At 40.7% G+C, this 23650-nt stretch overlaps 2 protein-coding genes across 3 annotated transcripts in view; one reads left to right on the top strand and one right to left on the bottom strand.

Annotated features, from left to right (window-relative positions):
• LOC138303985 (beta-1,3-galactosyl-O-glycosyl-glycoprotein beta-1,6-N-acetylglucosaminyltransferase 7-like) overlaps positions 1-20710 on the bottom strand; it is a 48848-nt gene extending 28138 nt beyond the window's left edge. Inside the window, exon 1 of the mRNA XM_069243600.1 lies at positions 20048-20710. The gene's annotated coding sequence lies outside the window, so the exon portion shown is untranslated. The remainder of the gene's footprint in view (positions 1-20047) is intronic.
• Positions 1-23650, top strand: part of RTF2 (replication termination factor 2) — a 349973-nt gene that overhangs the window by 158249 nt on the left and 168074 nt on the right. The gene's annotated exons all lie outside the window — the stretch shown is intronic.

Raw genomic sequence — 23650 nt, 5'->3', positions numbered from 1 at the left:
CTCCTGAGTTGTGATCCTGAGTAACATGGCACTGTGGTCCATAAGGTTTCCGCAAATAGGTGGACCAGTGACGGGGCAAATGTCAGAGGAGAAGATGGTGTCTTTCATTAGTAAAGGTGAACTGTTCGCACATCTGGCCACTGTGTAGACCCTTCCTTGGAGGTGCTTGGATACAAATGTGTACTATATTCTAGGGGGCTACAGATGTCCACTCATCTGTGGATGTTTTGGGATGGCTGTTGTTTCAGTTTGAGAAGATGAGTGATAATATCTGCCTTGGCTTCTGCAGTATGTATGTGTGTGTTTGGCTTGTCACTGTACGGTGCTCCTTCTCAGCGTCTGCCTTTCCAGTCACAAGCACAATCTCAGATGTTAGGACGATATTTCTTACTCACTGTAGATTAAAGTGTACACAGTAATCCATTGTATTGAAGGGATGCAGCCTATCATTGTTAAAGTCCTTATGAGATTATTTAAATTACTGTAAAATGCAGGTGCTCCTTTGTATCTCTACAGAACATCATGAAGCCATACCTCCAATCAAGCACGGAGGTTTTATAGCTGAGAGCTGCTCATGCTCAATTGCAGTTGGTTTGTTAAGTCAATTAAACTCTATCCTCCATTTGAAAAGAGCGTTCCTAATAGGGTCGTGCTGTAGAGGGTGGTAAATCTGGCCTTTCCTACACACTTTTTTACCTCATCTATATAGGAACATCTATGGCAGTAGGTGGAGGTGGACATCATTTTTAGGTGAAGCACGCAATCGCTTTGACCTGTTGTAATCTATCTGTGGGCTTTTAACCATGCCCAACGCATGCCCATCACTATCACTCGTTTATGGGCTTGCCTTTAAAAAATCCTTTATCATTGGTAAATGCTTTACAGTTGTCCCTCCTTGGAGCGGTTTTGTTACCACCTTGGACACCGGCCCTGTTACATGAATAATTGCATGATTGCCAAGACGTTTGACTGTGAGCAAACTTATTTTTCCTTTTATGTGTCTCCTTCGCAATCATGCTCATGTCGGCTGTGGTGCTTTGAATCGGCTCGTTTATGTCAACTGTTTTACTTTTCATTTTCAACTTATGTGGCAAGAAAAGTCCAGGTCAGAATTTACAACTCTAATAGCTCCAACTCGAGCAAATGTGAGACCCAATCCATTGCAAATACTTGTTTAATTTGTATTTTTCAGTGCCTTGATGAATGTTTGGCGACAAACATGTGTGCACATTTTGCATTTCTTGCAGCCACACTGGCTAGTCTTTACTCTTGTTTGTAGAGTGTCTATTGCCAATCTATTGATTTCATATTTAGGAGTTGTTGTTTTTTTTTTTTTTAGCAAATGTCAAGGCTTATTTGGTTTTATGTTCAAGGTACCATAAGTAACCTTATCTATTTTTTTTTCTCAGTTAATTTCATGTTTTTCGTGATGTACCACATTCGCCATTCACTGTACCCATTCAGTACTATTATTTGTCTTTTGCCATGCCCGAGCCCTTCTTTCCTTGGCTGTGTGCAGCAGGGGTTGGTTGCAAAGCTTGTTTAGCCTTGAACTGGGCTTAATTTGTTAACTCTGACAAATGTCACACAGATTCATCAAACATTGCCAAACATATGAGTCAACTAAACTTCTACTGCAATTTAGTTTTGCCCCCAATGGGTGTGCTAATAACTTGACATATTTAACTGAACCTGCTAATTTCTGCCACCTTTTGGGTGGATTCATCAAGTAGTATCAAATTTATTGGCAGATGAATACTACTTTAAACCCCCCCCCCAAACCTACCTCATTTTAATTTTGCCCTTTCTTCATAGACCAGCATGACTTTGAGAAACCACTAGTATGCTAATCATGCTAAGTCTCTGCCAGATTTTGGTCGGATCCAACAGAGAGAAAGTGCTAAAGTTATTAGTAAATCAAACATATTCTTCCACCATTGGGTTGTCTGGAAACTTGAAATTCCACAAGTGGGTGTAAGTTGCTCTTGCCTACCACATACAATGCAGATGCGGTGTACAGCACCAAAGTTCTAGGTTAATGAAAATGTTCTTGGTCCTCGCAGTGGTTTGACACAAACTTGACATACTGAAAGGAAACTAGTCCTCCCAAGCTTCTTTCAGATTTTGTAAAGATTTGTCACAGATGGTCAAACTTCTTAGCAAAAAAAACACTATTTTGCTGCTCACCCCCTTTTAATTGGGCCTCTTTGATAGATCGGCTTGAATTTGGAAAAATGATCATTATTCTGAGCAATGGAAGTGACTCCCACATTTGATACACATTGGTCAAGTGGTGTAAAACGTATAAGCAAATCAACAAACATTTTTTGGTGGTTAAGGGTTAAACCTATCAACCCCATGTGTCATATTTTTCAAATGTTTTTTCTGAAAAAACGAATGACCTGATTACACCAAACCATGAAAAGCCTCCTTCTTGAGCAAAGTTCTTCTTTCATGCCAAGGCTGGTGTAAATATGCCCTCTTTCTGGCTGTGGGCACAAGCAAAATTTTCCTAGGAAAGGTTAAATAGACCCTTTTGATCTTTACCTGCATGTAGTTGAAATGCCAGACTTGGGAGAATCCACCTGCACAGCATAGTCAGCCAAAGTGGCCAAAGAGTTTTAAGCAAACTAGTATTTGTATGACACGCAATCTGCAGTTTCTACGGCATTGCGCCAGCACTGTTGGGTAGCCCGTAGGTGAATTGCCAGGCGATTATGAGCTTTCCAGGGCAAACTAGTCTGTTTTGGTTTATGGAACCCCTGGGGTCAGTATAGGGATGGATTATCTCAGTTAGGGAAAATGTGTCAGATTTAAAGAATGTTGGGCTTATGGAAAAGGGCAGAGACCTACACTTAGTAACTTTAGAGGCTTCTGAATTAGTACTTAGGCCAGGTGTATGGGTGTAATGGGCTTGTGGGGGAAGAAGGGTTGCTGGGAGCCTTGAAAGCTAGTCGATTTCATTGATGGTCTTTGTTAGGTGTTTTGTTAATTTGTATGTTAGTGGATGTTGTATTTTGGATAATAGTACTGTTACGAGCTTGTAGGTACCTAGGTATATTGAATAGCCTAACTTTGTTGGAGATGTGCGTGATGGTGTCATGGATCAAATAGTGGATGATTGCATGACCGATTCTCCTGGCCTTTTGCAGAATCAACGTCAGTAGAAAGGTTCACATTTATTATTCGAAACTGTATGTAAAATGATAACATAGGTACTCATCCTAGTGTAAAACTCTTAAGGGCTTGCAGAGTTCTTATTTTTTTAGAGAATATATGGTGTTGACTGTGTATGCATGTTATTTACCACAGTGCTATGTTTTGACTAAATGTTGTTCTATATTAGGTTGGACACACATTTGATAGCTTTTGTATCATTTTGTACAATTATTTAAAGGCACCTGATAGTAATCTACGAGGGTTGCAGTAGCTGCTGCTACAAAGGTTCTTACGCAACTTCATAACCTGTGGGTGATGTTAGGATCACTGCCCTTATCTCTTCTGAGGCTTTCTTGTGGAATATTGACACCCATTGTTTATGAATCTGTCATTTAGGGCTCTTCCGTTCTCTAATGGAGTTTTCAGATATTTCTGGTTTCACCTCAGCTGCAAGAGTTAATCATTTTTTAAGTATATTATTTAGTTATTTATTTATTACATTTCAAATACATTATGCAACTTTTTCATGTTCTTGCTTGCCTCTTTCTTCAACGCTGCGTTGCTGTTGTGTGTGGAGGTGTGTGAGCGGGTATATGCAATAATGAGTGTGCACAACATGCGTCATACCACAGCTACAAGCATAGTGAATGAGTGTCCCCAGGCAGCCTTGACTTCTTCTGTTAGAACACTGAAGCATTCAGAGGTCTGTTAAACACAGTAGCGTATCGGATGGATCAATAATGGCTGGTAAGGAACATACACTTCTACATGTGAATGCTTGTCTTTCTGTTTTCCTTGGCTAGTTTAATACATTCTTCCTCCAGTGGTCTAATCATGTAATAGCATTAGAGGCCGCCTTCCTCAGACTGTGCCTGTGGTTAGAAGGAGATGGGTTGTCTGCGGGTTGGACCTGGAACTCCTGTAGAGGGCCTTTAAAGGTATTGACAGTTTGGTGGCTGTGTGACTGGGTACCAAATGTACTTTTAGCTCTGGCAAGTACACTTCTTAACTTTCAACTGAATCTGGTTCCTGCATCTTGATTGAACACAGCTTGGTTATTTAGACATATTGGTCCTACTTGTACAAGCACTCCCGAAGAACAGTGTATAACTTAGACCATGATTTATACCTGCAACAGATATCAAGGATACGTTGTTATACCGATGCTACTCGTTTCACAAAAATGTTGGAATGCCTCAAGAATGTAAGAGCTTGCATACAAAGTCTGGTCAATCGTCTTATCTTTCGATAACTGTAATGCTCCTGTTAGTCCATGCGCCCTACCTAGTCTCTGTCGATTGGTTTGATAAAGTTGGAAATTGTATTCCCTTGGTATTATGTACAGGGGTTCGAAGCCCTGACCTGCTGAGATAATTTCGGTTTACAGTCATCTGTTACGAGCTATATCATCTGCGTTCACTCCAGACGCACTGTTGTATCATTTTGTAACTGCATATGCATAAAACCAATAATAAGCGTTTAACAAAAACAGAATAGATACCAAGGATATTTGATACATAAATGATTTAACCACGCAGAAGCTGAGGTTTTGTGCTTTCCATTTGACTGGTCTGAATTCCCAGATGAAAGGAGAAAAATGTAAATGCGTTTACCACTGGACACGGTGTGCTGTTTGGCATGTTTTTGAAAATTAACAATACGGTGCTCCTGTAGTCACTTCTTTGCATTAACTGCATCATCTTGGACCAATAACTTTATGGCAGCTACATTTTCTTAAGTTTAATTTTTTGTAATAGTTAGATTGTTTTTTTTTCCGCAGGGGCTGCAACACAAAGCTAGAACTTTCATTTTTGATTAAAAAACAAAAACAAATTGTGCTTTGGAATTCCAGCTGAGGTGGCTTTGTGGTAAGGTGAACTCACACAGCTGGCTGCCATAATATCAACTTCTGCCTCTTATCAACTTTATACATGTTTGAGATTTTTGCTAAGGGCAATCGTTGTTGAGAATTTCGGTGTTCACTTTCTGACAGGAATCCACACCAGCTCAGAATAGTGTTAACAGTTCGTGAATGGGAATCAGCAGTGCCTAATTTGTAAAATAATGAGTGCTGGTGCCCAGAGCGCCACACAGAGGCCGGCAGCCGCTGCTATTAAATGTCAGCACCGTCCCCCAACAGTTGGTGCCAGTGGCCCCCAGCAGCAACCACCGGCTCAAATTTAGCCCCTGGAATTTGGAACGAGGCTCGAGTGGCGGTGGTTCATGACAAGTGAAGAGTAGGTTGTAGAGAGTGTACATTTCATATGATTTTGGATGGTAGGGAGGCTGTAGAGTGGTCTAAGGTTCTGTCAGTATTTTATCTCAGATTGTTTAATTAGATGTTTGATGTCTTATAAGGAATCTCATTGCTCTGAATGGATGAAAAAGATGTAGACTGGGACTGGGACGCATTTCATCACATTGGGTTTTGTGTCAAACTAAAAAGTGGTCATTTTTCAGTAGTATTTAAGCAACTCCATTAGCTTCCAATGAAGTCGTGCACCTATAATCACTTCTGCTCCTCGCTGACTTGAACTATGGACTCTTTCATACTCCACTGGTTGATTTATGTGAAACCTAAGGCTGGAGAGGGAACATATCTTCCAAGAAACTGTGGGTAATTTCTTTTTGGAGAAATAATAGCATTTCGACTAAAAACGCAGTATTTTGCAATGTAAGACATATGTGATGAATGAGAGACATTATAAAGTATACACGGTATGTGCATGTTTATGTTGCCTAAGGGTGATGGCAAACCACGTGTTTCAAGAATTCAGATGGAAGAAATTAGTTGTCGTTTGTGTCACAGTTGAGTTACACTTAAGTCATTGTAGACCTTTAGCCCACCATGTGGAATAGGATCACCCCCACATCCAGACATCAATTTAAATGCATAGTCTTGCTATATACGTTCTACGCGATCTACAGCCTGACCCTCGGGTACTATAGTCAGTTGTATTTATAACACGTTTTAAATAATTCTTTACAATTTCAGTTCTCAGTTTTCAGTTCAAGTGACTTTCACTCCTCGGCATATTTTTCCCTTCATACATAGCTTGTGCCAGAGTCAGGCGAGACGGGTGGAATCTAGGCACTTGTTTTGAGTAGAAGATTTCCCCCTATACAAAGGCACGATATACCAACTCAAAAATAAATTAATTTGCCATGGGTCAGTTCCAGATTATGATCTTTGGCGAAACACCCTATTTATGCACTTCACAAGAAGGAATGCAGCGAACAGAGGTATGAATTTACAACAGCTTTAATTTCAACCTAGCAACAAAATGCTAAAGTTATTTTAAAATCAATATGTTAGTGCGGATTCGGCTTTGACTTGGATTGCATGTTGGTAGATGGCGATGTTGGGCTTGCTGCAAGCTAGTCGTATTCTGACCGAAAAAGTATTGTATTTGGGAATCTTATGTAAGGCCTATTTGTGCGCTATGTAATATTATGGGACTAGTCATTTTTTTCCACACGCACGATGGGAATGTGCTGACATTAAAGCTGTTTGTGATACCTTGCTGTCAGAATGTCCATTATTGGGGCTTCCAGCTCCCATTACATTTGGCATAAAGGCCTTTGCTAGAGGTCATGCACTGAATAAAAAATAATACCTAAGGACTTTAGGTTAGACCCTTTCAACCACTGAATGCTGGCGTTCACATTTTGCATCAGCCCACAGGATAACCACTTGATGTTGGAGGTATCTATCATTGTGACTAGTATTATTTCTGTCTGTTTACTTCTGCAAGGGAGGGGGAACAGAGCAGCAAAGAAGTTCTCCTTGGTAGACAGTTTGCATCTGTACTTCATGCAGTGCCATGCAGATAGGAAATGTAGCCTGTTCTTTAGAAGCACGTCATAAAGTGTTCTACTTTTGCTACAGCACAAACCCACTGCAATGTTGCTTTCATAGTAGCAAATGAGATTCAGGCCGCTGGTGGAACTTGCTGGTCACCTGTCTCAGGATCCCTTCAGCACTGTGGATTGAAGCAGGAGGGTCTCAAGGATATCAACATCCACAGTGGAGCAAAGTGTGTATGTGTAAAGTAGGGAATGTACCCAATGACCGAAGGGATCTATTATTGCAGCTCAAATTTAAAATTGTCTAAAGGGGTGTACCCTCCTGAAATTTATTCTCAGCCCCACCCCTCCTTGGCAGGGTTAAAAATTCAAGCTGTGTGGGTGGACTTTGGATCACTATCTCCCTGTCCCCCAGTCTGCATATATCAACATGTTTCAGCACCCCCTGCCCCCGCCCCCCAGCCCGTCCCTTATTTGTCTCTGAAGGTCACTGGGCCTTCATCAGGATAGAAAACGATCCTTTACCTTAATTTCCCTTTCATGTGTTAGTACCTGATCTGATGGTGTAAGACCCATATCACATGTATCCTTATGCATGTCGACGGGTACGTAATATGCATTGTGTTTCTCCAGGCACCTGCGTTCTTCAGTAACTATCCATGCACTCAGACTTTCATGTATATATACACAATCATCCACACATGTCCTTATCCATTCAGCTGTTGACAAACTCACTCATCCACCCACCCCTAACACGGTAATAAATGCTACAAGGCAATATAAGTATTTTCACTTATTATTTGGCTTTTTAATGTGATCAGCATCTATCTGTCTATATTTCAAGTGCAGCACACCGCTGCTTTTACACCAGAGCACTAATTATTGAATGACATATTTCTGGGCACCAGAAACATGGAGGGAGGTTCTCTCTGCTCTGTATTCAGGGACAGAGAAATACAAAAAATGCATGACTCCTCCTATTCCAGTCTAGCTGTCTGACACTTGATGATAAGACCAGACTGTAAAGGTCATCTCCAAAGAAAGGCTTTTCCATGTAGCCTACAGGAAGACGGGTCAATTTACGGTGTGTTCCTCTAGTGTGTTTTTTAACACCAAAAATAATTGGATTGATGTAGCAATAAGCTCTTAAGTGAAATAAATGCCTGGTAAATTGTGCATTTATTATACCTTAATCTTGTTCATAACTGTGGTGACAGCGTGGGTGTCCACAGTCGTTAAGTCAAGATATACATATATTGTTTAAAATATTGAAAAGCATGATTATGTGCTTTGTTTGGATTAAAATTCAGTATAGAACAAAAATACTGTAAATTGTACTCGCGAGGCCGCACAGTGGTTCGTAATAATGAATAAAAACGGTTTTAACTATGCACTAAAACGTAATAATATTTTTTGCATCCACACGGTTTGCTTCTGAAGTTTAAACGACTAATGGAAATACCGTTTTACAAATGGAAATCCCTCACATCGGGAAAACCCAGCTTCATTAGCAGCCAAGGTCAAGATGTACGTTTTATTTTAATAGAATAAGTCAGATTGCGATTACTCCTTCCTTCCCAATGGGCAGATAATCATTTCTGGAAATCTCGTTGGCTTTATTTGGATAGAATTCCAAAGTTGCTGGGCTGCCTCAGAAATGGCTCTAGTCCCACCATTAGAAGTAAGAGGACCTCAAAATTGGGAACACAGGCCTTGCAACTCCAGTCATTTCTGTGAAAGTGTGTCCATCAGATACTCACGGTGAGAGCCACCACAGGATCCCCTTCAAATAAACCTCCTGATGACTTGAATCCTTGTCAGGGTCTTCAGGGTTCATACTTCTGGCTCTCACTGTGACACTGCTGGCCAGTTAGATGTCATTTCAAGCACCTCTCGATGGCCAGCAGTTGTATACAGTGAGGAGATTTCAACAAATTTGGTCCACATGCAGTCTAGTCACTTTCAGCAATCTGTACGTTTTAGAACGACCCCCCCACCACATATACCCTTCCCGAAATCTGAGCCAATAGTGACCATCACAGCTATCTACTTGGAGCAGTGGCAATGCAAGAGCTACACATAATTTTTTTTTAAAACTGAATTTCTTTAGTGCCAATTCACAGGAGCAGTCAGTCGTTTGAATTGTGCGCTTTGCCTTACCTAATGGTTAGCACGTGGCCCTCTTACACAGCCTTCCATTTTCTGAAGAAGTTGAATTGGCTGCAATTACATTGTGATAATACCAGTTACAAACAGCGTTACTTCTGAGTTTTTGTAATCAAGCATGTTGTACGGTATTGTTTTGCAATAATCATTTAGCAGTTACTACCCCTCTGTGGCACTAATGAGCCTACCTCCATGGGAAGTATGCTAGACTATGTAGGGTGTGTGGTTAGAAGTGTTTTGTCTCCGTTTTGATCCTTTGCCATAAGTGTTCACAAGTTGTGTGTGATGACCACCAAGGTGCGGTTATCGTGTTATGAGGCGCAGCCCTTAGCTGTGTGATGAATGGGGATGTTTGAGAGAGAAGTGCACAGTTTATGGTTTTCAGCAAACTGGCTCTGTTTAGCAGCTCTCTTTGTGGTATTTGTTGTGACCAAAGACCACTTAGCTGGTTATATCACTGGGTTGTTCATTCTGAGATATTTTGTTTGTGAGAGATTAGAATTTTGTGCTATGGGTCATAATGGAGATAGAATGTTTAATAGGAATAGTGCAGAGAGCGTAACGTTGTAATGGCACTTACTGTGGGACGGTTTCCCGATCCTGTCGTGCTGGCATTGCTTTTCTTGGATCTACAAACTTTCCTAGTGGAATATTTACATTAATAAACTGTTCCTGTGCCATCATTACAGTGCCTCCTCCTTTACAATTGTGACGAGGTGGACAAGAGCAATGTCAGCAGAGTTTGTTTTTGCATTGTAATCTGCTAGTCCTTGTTAATGTCCGGATTTTACCTGAATGTGGTTCAGGAGCTAATACATCAGACATCGGCTGTGCAGCAGGCGTTGTTGCTGAGAGCTAGTACTCGAAGACATTGGCTGTGCAGCTGGCAATTGTGTTACGCTGTGCAATCTCCTCATTCTGTTATTGTCGCACTTACGAACCACAGTTGTTGGATGTTGCAAACAAAGGATGACGGCACATACGTGATTGCGGAACGTAATCTTCCTCGTCATTGGCGCTAGTCGGCTGTTGGAACAACGTCTTCTGTAATTTAGTGTCCTGGATCGTGTTATAGAGTTGGTCATTCAGCTCAGTTTGCTGTTTCTTGTGGAGCGAAATTAAGCTATTCATTACACACTCTCTGAGTGCATTCATGGAGTGTATTTGGTGATGCGCACATCCTTAACTGTGAATCAGTACATTTTGGATGACTTGAGTTAGTGTAGCACACAAACTATATCTGTGATGCGCCCACCTTAATTAACTGATTATGCTTGGATATTTTCGAGAATAATATTGTGCACTGCATTATTATTATTCAGTGATACGCACACCAAAATTTGGTTATTGGACATTTAACATGTTGTAATGCACATATCTTTGGGGTACATTGTTTTAGGTAGTGCTTATCCTGGGGTTCAGAAATTAGTGGCACTTTACTGCTCAGTAGGAAGGTTGTCATACAAGGGATATTTGTAAGGTATTGCTAATATTTAACCTCGACCTTTTTTTCTGGTGGAGCCAGGAGAACAGCCTATTCAGTAGGAGTTATAGCTAGACTTATTTGAGGCATATGTGGAAGTGTTAGAGGAGGGGGACTGTAGTCAAGATATACATTTATTGTTACTAAAACATAGATTTGGGGCTATAGGATTAAACAAATTAAAAACCTTACTGGTATTAGACAATGTTGGTGAGGCAGATGTATATAAATGTGCCCTCAAACGATTGCAGGAGAGATATGGCAGAAAGATTAATGTAGTTATGTGGAGATATAAGTTTTATTCTAGGGAACAGAAAGAAGATGAAGCTTTTGATCAGTACATGGCTGTGTTAAGAGGACTGGCTGTAACGTCTGCTTTTGAACATATGTTGTATGACCTGGTGTTAAGGGATCAGTTACTAATTAAAACAAAATCTAAGAAAATACAGGATAAATTGTGGTCTCTGGATGAATTATCCTTACAAGCAGCCTTAGAGGTGGCAAGAAGTATTGAAGTAACCCAGATGTGTATTCAGGTGGTGAGAAAGGAAAATAAGAATGATGGTGCGATATGTGCCATTAACGGTGAGAAGAATGGCAAGGGAAAAACATTGTTGAGAGTTACATGTACTAATTAGATGGGCAACAATTTGAATCAAGTTATAACTCCAAAGGATTTCTGTGTAAATAGATATGGTTCTGGTCTCATTTGTCAAATTCTAAAATAACCCCGCACTAGGTAAGATTTACAATATGTGTAAGAAAAAAGGGAATTTTTCGTGTGTGTGTGTGTGTGTGTGTGTGTGTGTGTGTGTGTAAACATTTTGGGAAGAAAGTGAATTTATTGTGGAAGATATCGGTGTTGATGTGCACGATTGCGGGATGCAAGGTGTTGTACTGAGTATACAGAGAGAGAAGCAAGGGGCGAAAAATGTTCAATTACCAAAATGTTTGTTAAACATTGATAAGAGACAAGTGGAATCAATGGTGGATTGCTGTGCATGGTACACCATAACAGAAAAATTATTATTTGAACATTGTGCGTCCGAGAAGCAAGTTTAAAAAAACAAGTTTAAGTCCAAGTAGTTACTCCGGTCGCAGAGTTTCTATTGTGGGTATCATGCATGCTTAGTTTGAGTTTGCTGTAAAGAAGTACATGGTGATGTACTTATTGCTGAGAAACGTGCCATGATTTAGAACGAGGAATAAAAGTGTATCCTAATGCGAATCCGTTAGTGTATACTGTGGATGGGAGTAATATTACGGATGCAAATGACATAGTTTAGAACTAACTTAAAGGATGAATTCCCAAGTGTATTTTGGAGCCAGTTAGGCAAAATGAAACATTCTAAACACACAGTAATATTTTTTTTTAAGATATATCCCTGTGAGACAAAAATCGAGAAATGATCCATTAAAGAGTAAAATAAATGAAAAGATGTTACATGACTTATGAGAAAAGGACATTTTAGAGCCCATTGAAAGTTCCGATTGGGTATCTCCTGTTGTAATTTCCTTGAAACCTAATGGTGATTTGAGGCTATGTGTAGATTTATGGTGTCTCAATGAAGCGATTTGGGTGGTTGTTTTTCCATTATCAAATTTGCAAGAACTGATGTCTATTTGTGATGTTAAGGTGTTTAACAATTGGTTTGGCCAGTGCATACCATCAAATACAACTGGATTCTGATTCTAAACAATGTGCAGGTTTCATTACATCTGAAGGGATGTTACAGTATAAGAGAATGTCATTTGGTTTAGCAAGTGCATCTGCTGTATTTCAGAGGGAAATGTCCAGGGTATTATCGTAATATAACCAGTGCGAAGAGGTATTCCAGGACGACATATTGACATTTGGGGAGGACAAGAATGAACATGATAGTGTACTGAGGAAAGTTTTACAGGTATTGATGGCAAATGGTTTGAGAGAGAAAGAGCAAAGTGTAATTTTGGCAAACATCAAGTGGAATATTTGGGGCATGTTGTTTCAAAGGATGGCATACGTCCCAAAGTTAGCCATGTACAAGCTATTTTGGATGCTTTTGAACCCAAGTGTAAAGAACAATTGATGTCATTTTTAGGCTTGACGGAGTTTTATTATCAACTTGTGGAAAATTATACATCCAAAGTGGAGAAATTACGAGCATTACTAAAGAAAAATGCAAAGTTTTGCTGGAACCGGGCAGAATGAAGAATTTGTAGCTATCAAAAAGAAAATGGTCAATGCACCATGTTTAAAATCATTTGTACTGGTAGCTGACTGAACTACATCTGTGGATCCCAGCGGATATGGAATAGGAGCGGTGCTATCACAACAAAAAAATGCTAATGAGCGGGTGGTAGCATACTCGTCTCGTACTTTGACAAAGGAAGGAAGGAATTATTCCGTAATAGAGAAGGAATTACGTGCAGCAACTTGGGCAGTGCGACTGTTTAGAAAGTATGTGTGGGGAAGAAAATTCAAAATCTGTACTGACAATAAACTGTTGGTAAACTGTTGGTAAACATTTTGAAACCTGGAGGTGGTAAAATCTTACACCACAGTTAGCACGATTGGCTTAAAATTACAAATATACCATCATGATATAATGCACGTCCCAGGAAAAAGTAATTTATGGTAGATGGGTTATCATGGTTGCCTTTAGATAATGGGAATATGAATGAGGTTCACGAAATTGGTTGTGATGTAGCATTCACATATGACGATGTGGTGTCTGGTGATTATAATATGGAAGTGGAGATGTCAGAAGGAAGGTGGGTGAAAAAGATTGTGTGTTGTTAAGGGTGAAGGAATTTCTTGTAAAAGGGTGGCAGTCTGAACAACAGCTACAAGTTGACTTTAGTACATTTTGGAAAGCCAATGACAAATTCTCTACTTGTAATGACATCATATTAAGAGGGGACAAGATTGTACATCCCAATGGGATGCTTGAAAGTATTGTCAAGTTAGGACATGAAGGACATGTGGGTATGCAAGTACCAGGAAGAAAATTGAAGAAAACTGTCGGTGACCAGGTCTGGATGGGATGGTGGTTCGTTGGGTAAGTAAGTGTAATATGTGAAAATCAAGTGACAAAGTAGCTAAACCCATGGTGGTACCTTTACAAATGATTGAGTTACTTGAGGGACAGTGGCGCAAGGTGGCAATTGATTTTATGGGACCATTTGCCATGTTGTTGTCCAAGGAAACCTATGCTCTTGCCCTCATTGACTAGTTTTCTAAATGGCCGGAGGTTCGTACCGTTAGTAATGTAACCACGGATGTGGTTATTGATTTTCTAGAAGATGTGTTTGCCAGAGGAGGTATTCCGGAAATATTAGTATCTAATATTAGAGTACAGCTTACATCTAGTAAGATACAATCATTTTTAAAGAAGTGTGGTGTGAGCCATGTAAAAGAATAGTTATACCAACCTGAGAGTGACGACCAGGTGGAAAGGTTTAATAGAGTAGTTAAAGAAGTTATACAACTGGCACTTAAATCAAAGTTATCATGGAAGGAAGCTCTCCAAATTATGCTATTATCTTACAGGATCGCTCCCCCTTCTGTAACAGGTAGCCGTCTTCTAAATTAGTGCCTTGGTGGTTGAAGAATAAGAAACAAGAGGAGATGAAGTTAGAAGCTGATGGTCAAATATGAAAGTGTGTAGAAAAGTACCAAAGTCAAGTGATGACTAATTTCAGTGAAGGGAAACGTATGCCAAGTGTTGTGGCTGGTCAATATGTGCGTGTAAGGAAACTTGGCCTAGTTTCGAAAAAGGAGCGGCCCATTGGCCTGATATGAGAATAGTAAAAGTGTTGGACGTGCAGTTAAACTTGATGATGGTAGGGTACATAATTTGTGAAATGTGAGTTTGTACAAAGGTGTCAATATACATGGGGATATCGAATGTGGGTTGCAGAATAATACTAATGGATATATGATGGGGGAGTGTGGTGTGGATTCTAAGATGCATCCTGATATGTGTTCTAATTCTGTATATTGGTTCCTTATTGGTGTAATTGTTGGTTTTTGGGAGGAAGGTTTGTGGGAGATTAGAATGTTATTATTAGGGTCATACTCAAGATAGAATGTTGAATAGGAATGGTGTAGGGAGGGGAACAACATAGTGGTTAGTTACTGTGAGCCAGTTTCCATGTCCTGACGTGCTGGCATTGCTCTTCTTGGGTGTACGAACTTTGTGGAATGTTTACATTAATAAACTGTTTCTGTGCCATCATTAGTGTGCCTCCTTTTTTACAATTTATGATCATTAGTAGGCATTGCTTTGAGGGAAAATGGTGGCGAGATTTGCTGGGATAGACTTGGGTTTTATATTCCCACATATGATTGTCATTGTGAGGTGTTAAGCAGTCTTTTGTGTGTGTAGGCAACAGGTCACATATTTCAATCAAGGCAGCTGCACAAATTTCATCCTTCCAGGGTTGAGTAACTAGGTGTCATTGAGCGGCATCCTTTATCATTTCTTATATGCCATTAACATTGAAACGTGTTCCATAATGGTATGCAGTTTCCTGTTATTGGAGCGCCTCTGAGTACATTTGGGCTCCCAATAAAATTTAGCAGGTGTTTCTTTATCGCCACCTTTTTTTTCTGACAGCAAATTATCTACTCGGCAGATTCAACAAAATCATGTGCATGTGGATTCTCGTTCATAATTGGGTACAGACCAAAAGAAAACTTTAATTACGGTAGGTCTTTATTGTTTCTCAAATATAGCAAGAACCAGCTGTTATCACACAAGCCTCCCGTAAACATTTTAACAGAAACATAGCAACCTAGTTTGCCACTATGTTGTACATTACTCATGGTAATTTGTTTCTCTTTTTAGTGCAAAATGATTAATCTTCCATCTTTGAAGTTACACAGATGGTTGTGATGTGTGACGAAGTGAAATGCTGCAATAAGTTCAGGCATTTTGAAAAATTGGTACTCTTCCTTTGTTTTATCCTGAAATCTGAATTGGTAGCATCTGAAGATGTTGGACGTGGATTCTGTTTCATGTGTACTGTTGAACACAATTCCTAGTGTTCAGTTTGAGGATCTGTTAAATTCCAAAGTTTTGTGGCGACCGGCAGCGAGATAGATCTACTGAAATGTTTTACAGAAAACATAATTTGGGTCTTTACAAAGGGACTGAAACCAATTAAAGCTATTGCATGGTTACAGGAGAAATTAAATGTCTTACTTGACTTGTTAAATTACAATATTTCTAAAATATTGGAGAAATAAAAATAAATATTTAAATACCTGGGGAGTTCTCCTACGAAGTCTTGGTTTCTGCTGCATCTCTAACCCAGAGGAGAAGTTAAATACTTCTGTGGTTTATATGCCAACTACTTTATTTCGTTACTAGCTAATGCAGTCACCCTTTATTAAGCATTCGAGGAAGTAGTATCTTTTGGTAATAGATAATTAACTTACTGCTTTGAGTGGCGCATCAGAACGAACAATCACTGTCTTGGGTGATGCCTTGGTCAAAGGATGGAGCAGCCTCTGGCCAGGGTGTGACTGCGGATTAACTTCTTTGTTGGTGAATTTATAAATTGCTTGTGGACGGCCCACTGTTTGTAGAGCACAAATGTCCGTTAATGAGAAGGTTAGACATCTAGGTAATATACCTGGAATTGGAGATTTAGGGCGATTGCATGTAGGCTGAAAAGACACCAAGTAGTTATGAATTTGGAACCTGCATGCGAGTGCATCAGGTGGTTTTATAAATGTCATAAATTGCGGAAACCTGGTGGTTTTAAAATGTAGGCTCACGTGCATTTACTTTTACTTGTATCTGAATTTAAGACAGATACTATACACATATTGTGACTTTTCTTCACATAAATTAAATTTATTTTCTTGTCCATCTGTGCTTTTCGTTCTGTTTTAGCAACGTTTGCTCTGATTAGCCCCTAAATCTTGGCACGTTCTATACTGTACGGAGTTCATGTTTGCCACAACATTACCTTTTAGCTTAAGAAGAGAAATTGCGGCACATTTGTGTGCTTTAGTGAGATTTATGGTGCATTTGGAGGAGCTCAACCAGAAAATTAAGTTACTTGACCCAGCAGTTCATGGTCACATGCACCTCAATAGTGGAATTATTAACTCAAGATAATAAAATGATTCTAATCACATAGGCATAGGTGAGTGGGTTATGCCTCAAGCCACATGATGGTGTCTCAGCCCATGTGATGGTGTCTTACACACTCCAGCACAGGTCTTCTGAGCAAGAAAAATGCTTTCCTTTGGAGAATTGTCTCCAGTGTTTGTGTGATAGAGGTGTCCATGGGGGTGTGTGCTTTCTTGGTGATGCAACTACAGCTCACTCAATCAGCCATTTCTGTTCCTATTTATTGAACAGTCTTGCTTAGCTGTTGATGCTCACAGTCTAATCAAGCGAAGGGCTCATTGAATACCAAAATCAGACCAGCCATAAATGTATTTATATCAGCCTTGCAATGCATAGGGTAACAAGAATGTGGCCTTGGTGGGGTTTTATGGTAGGTTGATGACAGCCTGTTGCATATTGGGGCCCACACGACATTTTGGTCCCCTGCAAATATGACTCAAAAATCTGGATCTAACCGGGACACTATGGAATCCCACCTCATCTTTGTCAATGTGTGTTTCATTTCCAATGTAACTTAAAGATGTCAGCTAGATGAACCACAATTAGGTTAGTTCATTAAGGGAAACCTGTGTTTCACTTTGTATCCATCCTGACTGAAATGGCCCTCATTTTGTAGGTACCTGTGGTTTGGGTAGACAACCCTTTGTACATATGCACTGTTGAAGACTGTAACCCCAGGGTATTAATGTTGTGCTACCTTTTATTTTCAGTGGTAGCAGCTTTTGTTACTGTGTTAAGAAAATGAGGGTGACATTTACAGCACTCTGTGCCTAAACAATGTATGTTCTAGCACTCACTGCGTGCCACAAACCGTACTGAAAACACCATACTCTACCAACAATTCACAACAAACCGAATAACGTCTTACCTGACTATCCTGAAAGTACTTTGGGGTCTTTATGGGGTTATGAAGTGCTTTACAAATTGTCTTACATGTTAATTTGTTACCAAATGTACCCTGTTTTAGTACTGTTATGGAATTGTTTTACCTGAATTCCCTCTTAGCCTTAAAAGCATTAAGTGATACATGCATACAACGACTGCCAACCAAACTGGGGACACCTTGTTGTGATATAGGGCCTGAATTACAGTTTGGCTGAGGGATTACTCTGCCACAGAGCTGACGGATCTCTTGTCTGCCATATTACAAGTGCTATTTGATATCATGTGACAGAGTAAACCGTCCACCAAACTCTAAATCAGTCATTAAAAATGTATCGAATTTAACTCTATTGAAAGAATCGGTTTTAGAGTCATTAGCATGTATGTTTTGTTCCCTGCTTCAGACAAAAGCACACACCCCCTCCCTCAAGTTTATCAAATGGGGAAGTTTACACTATCAGAGCAATAATGGCTCAGCTTTAAATTGCAGATAGCAGTAGTGCGTTGAAGGTGAGTAGTTAACCTTGCCACAATATCTAGCACAGCCTTGCACCTTCTGTGCATCAATTTTCTTAAGTTTTAATTAGTTTGAGCTAAGAATACGTTTTGTTATCATCTGCAAATTGTGCAGTAGATGGTGGAATATGTTCTGATAACACCAAAAGCATATTATGTAAAACATGCCTGGGTTGCGGTTTTCCAGTGGCTTAGACACGCATGCCACCAGGATTCCATTTGTTCATAAATCCCTGCCATTGAGAGAGCGTCTGTCTCCCAGAACTGTGTAGCTTGATTCACTAACGTCACTCCCTACCACGTGAATTTCAAGAAAATTCCAATACACTTCAATTTTTCGTTAGGCCGAACTGTTCAAAGGCCATTGCTAATTCACACAATGAGCTGATCTGTGTGTATATCGCGCATATATACCCTTGCAAATAAAGATAAAATATACAAGTGCTGGTGCTTCAGGTTAGTGTATTGTCTTTGCTTTTGTGCATCTCCTGTGCATTGGAATGTGCTATTACTGTGTGTAGTGATAGCATTCTTACGGAGTAGTCACACCCAATTATAGGGCTGTTTCTGAGGTTTTCAGCTGGAGAAGAGATCAAATACAGAAATCATGGTTCGCTGCTGATTCCAGCATGTTAGTCCTCATTTTACAGGAATTGTCCCAAAGTATTTTGCATGCTTTGAGTGGACGGATAACCCAGGTATACACTTACAACTTGATGTTCGGTGCAGCAAGGAAACTGACCCCTTAGACTCCTGTTGTGGTAGTAAAATCGAGCTATTATCTGGATTCATTGGGGACCTCAGGGTTCTGGTGCCACTGCTCCTGCTGCACCAATGATAGCTAGGCCCCTGCAAACGGGATTCATAATCCGATTCAGCTAGAACCTCATATTATCGGCCGAATCTGGAATAATAGCCAATTTACTGACTCCTTATTTTAGTACTTTAAAAATCTACGAAAAGAAGCACTTCCAGAGACCTATAGTAGTGATGTGTGAAAAATGTTCTCCAATATTATGAACACCTACTATGTAATCAACAGTCTGTGTTCGCAGTCTAAGGTGTGTGTTTTTTTTTGTTTTGTTTTTTAGCTGTAATGAGACCCCAGCCCCTGATACATGGCATGGTATTTTTTTTCTTTTCCTACAAATATGGGGAGTGGCCGTCCCTGTGAGTATTCTTTTAAACGCTAGTAGGTGGTGGACATTACTGTTAGTGTGGGAAGAAATAACGAAAGTTCTGCAGCTAGGCTTTATAGTACACATTATGTATGTATTCCAAATATAAATACTTTACAAACGTCAGTCAGAAAACCTCGTAGGCGAAAAAAATATATTTCTGCATTTTGTTCTCTTGTACATCCAGCTTTTATGTTTAAGTGCGTGGCTTCTGATTTAAAGATCAAGCAGTTCGCATTGCTTAGACTCTTAGAGCTATCTGAGTTACTTCTCGAGGACATTTAGAAGTACCTGTAAATACTAACTCCTATAGTATAAATTAACAGATTCTTAAATGTCTTTGTAAATTGAACCTCAAAACATCTAAAATGTCAATATTCATGGAGCATTCATATACTTAGTACGGGTAGAAAGAACCGTGCCCTCCTTGCGCTTTTATGAATCAAGAGTAGACATTTTGGGGTCGGCGCACAAGGCTTTTCTGAGTTCCCAAAGTAGTACTATGAAGGGCACATGAAAACATTTCTGTTATTTCCTCTATACATCCATCTTTCTCGCTCTAACACACCTCCCTCTCTCTGCCCCACTCGCATTTCTGTCAGCTCCATATATCTCTCACACACAACTCGCCCTACCACCGCACATCTCTCTCAGCCCCAAAACATCTGTCTCGCGCACACACGCACGTGGATCTCTTCACACAAACACACACTTCCCCATCCTCTTACCGCGCTTGACAAATCTGCTGTAGCAGGGGTGTTCCAGCAGCACCTTGTGGTTGCCGGACGGTGGGACGACGGTAGGTGCCCTTCAGTCCAGCCGGCATGGAGCCGCTCGCACTCTTTGTACGTACACGCAGCGATGGGCGGGACGCAATTAAACATTAACCCCGTTGTGAAAATTGTTAAACAGTTTGCCAAACTTCACACGGTTGGCCCATATTGTGTTCAGTGCTGAATTTGTATATTTTTTGTTCCTTTGTCGTTTCTCGTCCGGTGACCTCTGTGGTGTTCACGTGCACCTGCAGTGCGCGAGTGTCACGGCAGAGGGGCCGAGCTTGGAAGGGGCGGACGGACCCCTGCAGAGGAGAAGCAGGCCCTGCACCTGTGGGTCCGGCCACGGGGATTTACCTTCGGAGGTTAATCAGCACGTATGGCGGGCGCTGGCGGCTGCTGCTGTTTTCTTTGCACTGTGAGAGCCGAATGACTGCAGCTCTGTAGGGAGCTGTAGAGTAAACTGCGACAACCTTGGGCTTAACAACCCCCACAGGGAGATGCCTGCCGTCCTGCCTGTGACAAATACAAGGTGGTAGCCCACCCCTGGCTCTTGACTATTTGCTTATTTCTTTTTTTTTTCCTCGTTTTTTTTAAGTGCCATCCGGCCCTCAAAGGGTGTCGGTGCTCTGTGCAGTGGGTGGGGGGAGAGGAGGTGGTGGAATGGCCAGAGCGTCCGACTTTGAAACTAGGGAACCAGGTCGCGTCTCGGCACCCGCTCAGCATTCTGTGATGCTGGACTCTCCTTTTAATCTTTCGCTGCCTAAAAAATGAATGTGGTATTGTGGAAGGTAACTGGTGCTCATGTAAAGCGCTCCAGTACCTTCGGGTTGAGATCGCGCAGTATAGAATTGCAAAATAAAAAATAAAAACAAATAGAAACAATTCAGATGGGGAATTGCACAGAACTAATTCTGCCTTCCTTGGGACGTTGTTCTACTCTAGTAGACACGCCAGGATTCAAACCCAGAACTGCAAGTCACACGCATTTTAGTAGAGAATGCCTAGCATGTTGCAGTATCAGATCATCTGATAATGAAGGAATTGTACCTGTGAAATTATTTATTCAGTTAATGTGTTCCTCTCTCTATCAATCTTCTTGTGAACTCGTAACTTACTATCACAACAGCTGTTTGCTGAAAACTGTTTGCTGAAAGTGGCATTTCTATTTGATGCACTTGCTACCACAATGCTGACTGAACAGTGCGGTTGCTTTGCATGTTGGATATTGTCTTTAATGTGTTATATTGAACCTTATGCAATAGGGTATCAATTGGACAAACAGGAGTGTGCACACTTTTTGACAATAGTAAACTTTGTGTTCTTGTGGTGTTGACCGAGCTTCTACCTTCACATTCTCTACTTGGAGACTGTCCCACTCATGGCCACAGAAGCAGGTCCATGGCTGTCCTTGATGTACGACTGCAGCTACTGAGATGATCGTATATCTTTTGGGTATGGGGCAATGTGGCAAACAACACATCAGCCAAATTGCAGTACCTAAAATCGATATCTAAAATTGATGCCGAATTGTGAGGAAAAGAATATTGGTGCAGTCAAATCAGATCTGCTTAGCAAAAAATGAAGATACAGTTTTTTTGGCCACAGAGCCCAGAAAGGTATCTTAAAGTGCTGAGTGATAACAAATGTGAAAGAGACAATGTCCCAGAAACTAAAGCTTCATAAGACTCTTGTTATTTACCTCACTTGCACTTCACCATGTAACACTTCTCTGGAAAAAAGGGTATGTTATGGCGATAGGTAACTAATCTGCAAATTGGAGGTAGGATGCAAAATTTACATTGAACCCTCAAATTCATATGTAAAAGTGCTGGAAAAAATGGCGGGTGGAATATACCAGCAGCGGTCTTAGGTAAATGTATCCTTGTGCAAATACATGTGGAGTCTCACTAGAAGGAGGTGTCACACTGTAACTAATACTGAGTGCTCCCTACCCCCACATGCCCACCAGCCCAGGATTTCCTTGTTTCTACAAATTAGTATGCAGACAGAGGTGCTATTTCTGTACACCTCTCTCACCATTCAGCAGCTTGACCACCCCTGGCATCTTACGCTTGTTCTTACGTGCCACATAAATGTTTTTAACTTGTAGAAAGAGGTCTTTTTTTCAGTTGAATGTAATTAAAAATTGAATTGATTTCTGTCTATGTTGTGAACAGAAAAGCTCCGTTTATGCAGGACCTATCAGCTGCCTTCAGCATCGTCTCACCTCCCTTGGCTCTTTGAGACCTGGAATAGCCTAGTGTGCTTGACGTCTGGGTCCAAGTAATAGGACTGCAGTAGTACAATGCATTTCCTCACCGGTCTCTAACTTGTGTGATTTCACAAACATCTGTCCTATGTGGTCTTATTAGTATATATGTTTCCACCCTTGAGCTCAGGTTCGAGTGTCCTCCCTCACCGGCGTCCAGTATGTGCCTTTGCAGTTCAAGGGGAGACAACTGATGTGCGTAGTCAAGCTGTTTCCTGCACCCCAACCAACTACCTCTGCAGCACAAAAAAGGGACTACTGACACTAGTTGGGACCAGATTACTTACTTAAGTACTTCCAATTTTCACATACATAAAAAATAAAGTTTTAGACCATGTTTTGTCAGATTGGTTAAACCCCCACTCCCTCGACTTCAAAATGCACCATTTGGCTCTGCCAAGCATGGTTAAGTTATCATGTCTCCTACATCGCACTGCTACCATACTATTCACACAGTATACTAGATGCCATATTTATCTCATTGATATGGAGAGGTGATAGACATAAGGTGGCTTGGAGCAGCTCTCTCTCTCTCCACTGGGAGAGAGGTTTGGGGGGAGATGGGTTTGTAATTTGAGTTACTCTTAGCGGCCTGTCGCAATAGGTTGCCAGGTGGTTTGTGGAGAAGCATCCTGTGGAAATAAGGTACACGGTGATGGAGCTCCTCCTGAATAGATTATGCACTTTTAATTGCAATTCAATGTACATGGCCCTTTGAGTTCATACATGCCTTTGTTGCAGCTTGCCTAAATGCTGTTGGACGACTATATGTAAAGCTTATTCCACTGGACAACATGGTACAGACACTACTCTTGATCTTCTGGCTGCTCATTGCCTCCTGACTAGGGCATTAGGTGAAAATGAAGAATTCATAATAAAGACATACCATAACCAAGAAGCTCTAATGAACAAGTGGCATTTAAAAATTGCTTATCATGAAGTAGAACGGGGATGAACTTTAGAGCACTGTATTTTTTTTTTTTTTAAATAAAAAAAAATAACAAACGTTAAAGAAAAAGGCGGGATAGGCTGAGAACTTCATTTAGGGCTAGTGACTGGGGGTGGGGCTGTAGTTCGGAAAAGAGTTATCTTGTTCATCCAAATATCATTGTTTTCCCAGCTGGTAGATCTCCTTTGCCCTAAAAGAAACTGGCAGGTGTCTCTTAACCCTCAAGACAGAGTGATATGAATCACACACACATAAACACAGGCATACACTAATTCCTGGACATCAAGCGCTGAGGGACGCACCCCACTAGACGCATCCTTTTAATCCCCAGGCATAG

This window comes from Pleurodeles waltl, chromosome 7 (genome assembly GCF_031143425.1).
Source record: "Pleurodeles waltl isolate 20211129_DDA chromosome 7, aPleWal1.hap1.20221129, whole genome shotgun sequence".
Lineage (NCBI taxonomy): Eukaryota > Metazoa > Chordata > Amphibia > Caudata > Salamandridae > Pleurodeles > Pleurodeles waltl.
The sequence above is the reverse complement of the archived record's forward strand: the minus strand, read 5'-3'. Positions and strand labels throughout refer to the sequence as shown.